At 40.3% G+C, this 7,544-nt stretch overlaps 1 protein-coding gene and 1 pseudogene across 2 annotated transcripts in view; both read right to left on the minus strand.

Annotated features, from left to right (window-relative positions):
- LOC106565233 (vitamin D3 receptor B) overlaps positions 1-2,401 on the minus strand; it is a 97,068-nt gene extending 94,667 nt beyond the window's left edge. Inside the window, exons 1-3 of the mRNA XM_082959025.1 lie at positions 947-2,401; positions 802-828; positions 589-698 (exon numbers count right to left, since the gene is read on the minus strand). The gene's annotated coding sequence lies outside the window, so the exon portion shown is untranslated. The remainder of the gene's footprint in view (positions 1-588; positions 699-801; positions 829-946) is intronic.
- A 492-nt stretch (positions 2,402-2,893) lies between these two features.
- On the minus strand, positions 2,894-6,145 carry LOC106565232 (zinc-binding protein A33-like; annotated as a pseudogene). The gene is made up of 5 exons (XR_014379712.1): positions 5,463-6,145; positions 5,106-5,190; positions 3,314-4,968; positions 3,076-3,203; positions 2,894-2,911 (listed from the first exon to the last, which is right to left on the minus strand). The product of XR_014379712.1 is annotated as a zinc-binding protein A33-like (transcript).
- Positions 6,146-7,544: the final 1,399 nt, after the last annotated feature.

Consider the following 7,544-nt stretch of genomic DNA (forward strand, 5'->3'; position numbering starts at 1 on the left):
ATATTTTAAACCAAATACTTTTAGACTTTTACTCAAGTAGGATTTTACTGGGTGACTTTCACTTTTACTTGAGTCATGCCCATGATTTTGGAATGAGATGTTCGACGAGCAGGTGTCCACACTTTTTAGTGTAAGTTATACTAACCCACTGGGCACAGACGTCAGTTCAATGCCTAGTTTTGATTAACATTTGGTTGTCAACTAACGTGAATTCAACGTGAAATCACCATGTCTTTGGATTTACTGTAGGTTAAAAGTTGGGTGAAAAAAGACAAAATGCTCTTAAATGTATGACTTTTTACAAATCCAATCAGTTTTCCACATTGATTCATCATCACAGCTGTTTAAAGAAAACCGAGCCATGGATTACAATTCCTCATGGTCAATATACTACGTTCAGGGTGAGGAACCATCTAACATAATGTTGTCAAATTCTGAACTTACCCTTTAATGTTTTGTTATTTAACTATACTCAATCGAACATTGAGGTCTGCTTATGCCCTTGTTTTTCAATTTTTTTTGTAAATGAATGTATTATCTTAAGTTAGTAAATTAACGTGTTAATTGTAACATAACTATCATACTCACTGTATTGAGCAAACACACAATTTTCCCACAGAATCAGGTGGTCAAGGTGCTTGGCCACATGGATCAGTGCTCCTGAAACTCTCTCTGGATCCGGCAGTGTGCACTGGGCTCTGGAAGAATATTCAGGAGTCAGTTCAAATGTGGGGTTGGGTTAAGAATAACCTAGGTCAAAAACCAGGCATAAGAGACAGAGACAAGCGGCAGATAACTTACCTTGCTTTCACTGTAGGCCTTATAGTTCTGGAGGAGCACAAAGACCAACTGAGTAATATATCCTCATAATACCTGAGATGAAATCAGTTCATCAATAAATGTATCTCAAATAATGTCTTCTTGTCACAGAACTGTTTGTTCTTACCTGCAAGAATGGGATACCTTCTGCTTTCAGCTCCTCTACGGCTCTGATTGTGTCTGAAGGGAGCAGTATACTTCAGTCTTGTTTAGTCAGGTGTGCTTTCAAATCTCAGTATTGATGCAGTTTTATCTTTCTCTTCGGTGTTGCTATCTTGTAGTCATAAAAAAAGTTTGAATAACTTTGATTCCTATATCGTATCCAATGTCGAACACAGCAGGTAAAATACACCTGTAGCTGATACAAGCTGAATTCTACAGTGTGAGAGCCTTTACCCAGGACAGAATTCACAGTTCTACAAAGTCAGTCACATGTATTGTTTAGTATTTTATGTCTTGATGACTTATCACTTGCCATATACAAACAGATCAAAGGTGGAAATAAACTTTGGGACATTCCAATGGAAAATCCTTGAATTCAGCGCAGTTTGGTTTAGCCAAATATTCTTTATTTACTGAATATTCCTCTCTAATTGAGAGTTATTGGTGACCCTAGCCTGACCCTGGCCAGTGACTCTATCTCCCTCTGCAAGCTGTAGACTTACCTACCACACCGGTCTAAACTGGAAAAGCATACATTTCTGAAGAAACTTTATGTGCTTGCTCCAGCTGTCGAAAAGTATGCTATACTAGTTTGAGAAGATTAAATCGTGGAAGTGGGTTAGGTTAGTGGGTGAATGAAACGTTATGGTAAAACAGCATCAACTTTAAACTGTTTTATTCCACTCTCATAGACAAAACCAAAAACAATAGAATGTATTTGGTTGAATCATGTAATAGGGAATGACAGTTTCCATGCAATTGATCATATACTTAAGGCAATAAGAGCAACTTCACATGATTAACAAAGCAATCTTATATAATACAAATAAGAAACAGGATTATACTCTACTAAATTTGGACTAGGTGTCAGTTCTACTCTCGTGCTTTATCAACAGTTTAAGCATTAAGTTCAAATCAGTCAAGTCTTTATAATGTCAGTAGGTGCTTGATTTAAAGGTGCAAAGTGCAGAAATCGCTCTACCATTTCCTGCTTGCTAAAATTCGAATAGTTCACCTAATTTCAGTTTATGTGACAAAACAAGCAATATACAGTGTAGAGAATAATTGTACCATCTCAACCGCTGTGAAATATATTTTCATAACCAAAAGGAGTGTGTTTTCAGCTGTTTGAAGCTGGTGTACAAGACCGAAAGTAAAAGATACAAAAACTAAACTTAGGAACGGGAAGCATAGAAGTAGGGCACAAAGAACAGATCTACCGTTTCTTAGACTTGCTTTCAATGAGAATTGCAGATCTTACACTCACCTTTCTTTGTGAAGTTGGCCAGGTCACCCAATAGGTTACATATTTCACCTTTAAAGTTGTGATATGAGACATTATAACTTCCTTATCAGCTCTAACTGTGCTGTTCCTAGACAAGAGGCCTATCAGCTCTAACTATGTTGTTCCACTGTTACAGAGGCCATGACAAGATCTTTAGAGGCTGGTGTTTACATCGATTACCAAGGCAGGGAAAGACTCTCTCAGCGAAAGTGTGTGTGAATGTGTGTAGGTGTGAGTTATTTAAAGGGTCATAGAATGACAGCTTTCCTCTGTCCCAGTCCAGCTGCACTCGGATCCTCGGGGGTCTCTGGCCCAACGTGAAGGGAATGGTTGACTTTGGTAGGGAATATGCCCTGTATTCACATGATTTATAATTTAGACCCCAGAGTCCACTGCGTATTCCTCCCTTCCTCCAGACAGTCTCTGTAACCACACCCAGGGTCCAGCCTACACTGTGTCCAACCTCAACATCCCAGATGTGTGTCCCTGAGTTAAAGCCTTCAGAGCCCAGGACCATTCTATTGTTATCAAACCTCTCTGGGTTGTCAGGATGCTTCTGCGTCCCATCACCAAGTCTCACAGTGGTCAGATCATCAGACAAGATGAGAGATGGGTGGGCAGTCTTGGGATCCAGAGTCACAGCAGCTAAACAGAGAGAACAGAGATTCTGTATGGGGTTTTTCAAACTGCACATTTGGGGCTTAGACCAGGGCCAAGCAACATTTCACACTTGCATCAATTAGCATTATGTATTAACTATGGCTAGTAACTGAACAGCTTGTCAATTGCAACAATAAAATTATACTTACTATAGTGAGCAAACACTTCAACAATGTCCTGCATCTTCCCACAAAATCTGTGCAGGTTGTTAAGGTGCTTAGCCACATGGATCCGTGCTCCTGAAACCCTCTCTGGATCCGGCAGTGTGCACTGGGCTCTGGAAGAATATTCAGGAGTTAGTTCAACTGTGGGGTTGGGTGAAGAACAACCTTGGCACCCTAGGTTTAGAACCTCAGAGAAGAGACAGCGAAGAGGCAGATCACTCACCTTTTCACTGTGACCTTGTAGTTCTGCAGAAGAATAAAATACCAAATTAATAATAAATAATGATAATACCTGACATGTAATCCAGCCCGGCCTCAGAGCCAATACGTATGATATGTTACAAATGGTCGGATTATTTAAAACAGACAAGAAAGTGGCATCTTATCTGAATAGCAACTTTAGCTAACCACCATCATAGCGTTTTTCAACTGCTGAACATGTTATCTAACCCTCACCTCTATCCCTTACACCTAACCTAGCTAACCTTAGTGACAAATGCTAAAGCATCAGTGACTGTTGTTTAAGACGTATCATACTGTATCATACGAATTGGAAGGATGTAACAAATTATACATATTGGAGGGACCCCAAAATAACCTGCGAAATCCTACATGTGGTTGTGAGATGACAATGTGAAATCAGTTCATCAATAAATACACTCAGCAAAAAAAATAAACATTCTCTCACTGTCAACTGCATTTATTTTCAACAACTTTAAGATGTGTAAATATTTGTATGAACATAAGATTCAACAACTGAGACATAAACTGAACAGGTTCCACAGACATATGACTCCACCTCCAAATCGATCACGCTCCAGAGTACAGGCCTCGGTGTACCGCTCATTCCTTGACGATAAACGCAAATCCGACCATCACCCCAGGTGAAGAGTACTTTTTGCCAGTCCTGTCTGGTCCAGCGACGGTGGGTTTGTGCCCATAGGCGACGTTGTTGCCGGTGATGTCTGGTGAGGACCTGCCTTACAACAGGCCTACAAGCCCTCAGTCCAGCCTCTCTCAACCTATTGCGGACAGTCTGAGCACTGATGGAGGGATTGTGCGTTCCTGGTGTAACTCAGGCAGTTGTTGTTGCCATCCTGTAGCTGTCCTACAGGTGTGATGTTTGGATGTACCGATCTTGTGCAGGTGTTGTTACACGTGGTCTGCCAATGCGAGGACGATCAGCTGTCCGTCCTGTCTCCCTGTAGCGCTGTCTCACAGTACGGACATTGTAATTTATTGCCCTGGCCACATCTGCAGTCCTCATGCCTCCTTGCAGCACGCCTAAGTCACGTTCACGCAGATGAGCAGGGACCCTGGGCATCTTTCTTTTGGTGTTTTTCAGAGTCAGTAGAAAGGCCTCTTTAGTGTCCTAAGTTTTCATAACTGTAACCTTAATTGCCTACCGTCTGTAAGCTGTTAGTGTCTTAACGACCGTTCCACAGGTGCATGTTCATTAATTGTTGATGGTTCATTGAACAAGGGGAAACAGTGTTTAAACCCTTTACAATGAAGATCTGTGAAGTTATTTGGATTTTTACGAATTATCTTTGAAAGACAGGGTCCTGAAAAAGGGACTTTTTTGTTGTTGTTGCTGAGTTTATATCTCAAATCATTTCTGCTTATTATTGAGTTATTGGTTTTTACCTGAAGGAATGAGATATCTTCTGCTTTCAGCTCCTCCTCTATTGCTTTGATTGTGTCTGAAAGTGATGATAACCCTCTGATCATCTCATCAATCTTCTTCTTCATCAAGTGACTCTTCTGCTCCTCTTCTTCCTTCAGAGTAGCTAATCTGGCCGCTTCATCCTCTCGAAGCAACTGGTGTATCTTCTCAAACTCCCCTTTAATCTGCCTTTCTGTGTCCTCTGCTTATAGCTGCAGACAGTGGGAGGAATATGTGAAATACTATTATTACCACAGCAATTATCACAATTAATCCACAAATGCACATAGGCATTCAGCTACAGTTAAATTGCACTGTGGCATTAGACAACATAAGTCAACATTCTCACCTTAATATGGGTTACTGTTTGATGGCAGGCTATGGAAGATCTCAAACTTCTTCTGTAAGGGCTTCAAAAAAGTCTTGAGTTCCTCCTAGAATATGAAAATTGACACTGCACTGATTATTAGTGTGTAGTTACTTTCAACATCATTAAAAGTGACATAAGAGCCTAGAACAGACATGCAATATACACCTACAGGAGTGGGGAATGAAACACTCACAAATTCTATAATACAAACATGCTGTCCATAAGGACACCAGAGTTTGTAGGTATGACGAGAAAGTAAACACTAACATTGCTTTTTCTTCTGGTGTAAAATGTCAGCAAAATTATGTTGTGGTAATGTTATTATAAGCCCCCTACCTTAAAATCCTGTGCAGCTTCATCCATGGGACAGAAATTGTGGTTTGCATGTTTTTTAGAAGTATGACACACAAAACACACTGGCTGGTTATCATTCAGACAGAATAGTTTGAGTTTTTCGTGGTGCAGAAAGCAGAGCCCCTCAGGCCCTGCTGAATTTCTCTGATTCTTCTCCTCTAAGAAGGCCTCACACAGTTTCTTTAAAATTAGGTTACAAGGAGGTTCTTCCTTTGAGGATATTCTACTGCAAATTGGACATTCCAGAGAATCCTTTTGTTTCCAGAATTCTTTGAGACAGACTTTACAAAAGCTGTGGCTACATGACAGGATTACAGGATCCCAGAAGATGTTACTGTACACTGGACAGGAGAAATCCTTTTCTTGGAGAGAATGTTTGGAAGCCATTTTCTTTAAGATATCGCTGTCACAATCTTCTGTAATGGCTTCTGAAGGGAGCAGTATACTTCAGTTTTGTTTGGTCAGATGTGCTTTCAAAATCTCAGGATGCAGATTCCTCCTGTTCTTCGGAGCTGCTATCTTGTAGTTGTAGAAAGTTAGAACAAGTTTGAATCCTATATTGTATCCAATGTCGAACACAGCAGGTAAATTACACCTGTAGCTGATCCAAGCTGAATACTAGTGTGACGAACTTTACCCAGGACAGAGTTATAAAAAAGCCAGTCTCTCACTCACTCACTCACACACACACACACACACACACACACACACACACACACACACACACACACACACACACACACACAGGAGTGTTATCAAGTTCCATATTAGCCAGTGAGCTGGTCCTCTGTCCTGTGCAACTCCTTATTTATTTATACAAGGGCCAACAGCTTTTTTTCCCCCCAAATCCCAGCTTTAAAAAATCTTTTCATACTGACCATGTAAAAAAGAAGCACCGTGTGTGGGCCTAGTTAGGTGCCAAAAATTCTTTATTTAATAAATATTCCTCTTTGGTTGAGCATTAAAGTAATTATTGGTGACCCGGGCCCTTGACTCTATCTCCCTCTGCAGGCTGTAACCACTTACCTACAACACCAGGATAAACTGGAAAAGGTTGCTGCCTATAGTGAGATTGATTGTCAATTTGAAAAATGTAAAAGTAAATGCTACAGCCCAACTTTAGTGGTTTCATGTGACAGAGCTGAAAATATTGACTTGAAATTTAGAGGAGAAATGTAATATTACTATTATGCCGTTGGCTACTGGACAATGAAAGAAAGTGGAATCCCAATAGAACATGAGAGAAATGCTGGTTTCAATGGCATATGAGGAAGTTTTTATAAAATAAATATGGTCAGATTTTTCTTAGGCAACGTTGAAACAAGGCAAGACTTGGCTCATAAAATGACAAAAAAACATCCAGGTTAAAAAACAGTTTGTTTACATGCTGACTGCCTCTGCTCAGATTGCAAGGTGAGTGATGTTAATGTTAATTATCCTACATTATATTTGTGAAACATGACTGGCGTTTGGCCTATATATATATAATTAAATGTCTCATTAATGTTTGGCTACATTTTCTATCACCTCTCTCATGTCCATAGCATCAGTGTGGTATGGACATGAAAGGCAGTAGCTAATACACATAGTGTGTCACTTACACTTTCTAATCAATTTAATTGGATATTTTGATTAATGGTCTTGGCAGATGATCTTACATTTACATTTTACTAATTTAGCAGACGCTCTTAACCAGAGCGACTTACAGTAGCGAATACATACAATTCATACATTTTTTATTCAGTACTGTCCCCCCGTGGGAATCAAACCCACAATGCTGGCGTTGCAAACACCATGCTCTACCAACTGAGCCACACAGGACCCTGGCAGATTGGGCACCTCTTGAAGGCTAAATGACCATGCCCTTAAAATCACGCAATTCCAGTGCTGCCCGGAACATATCCCATTCTGTACTAGCAAAAGGCTTGTAGCTTCGTGTCTGCTTCATTGGACCACTTTCATACTGAGCACATCACTGGTACTTACTGTTTGAGCTTTTGTTTGTAATCAGGAAGCAGGAGGATAGAGTCTTGGTCTGATTTGCCGAAGGGAGGTCGAGGGAGG

Source organism: Salmo salar, chromosome 12, assembly GCF_965601325.2.
Source record: "Salmo salar chromosome 12, fSalSal1, whole genome shotgun sequence".
NCBI classification, from domain to species: domain Eukaryota; kingdom Metazoa; phylum Chordata; class Actinopteri; order Salmoniformes; family Salmonidae; genus Salmo; species Salmo salar.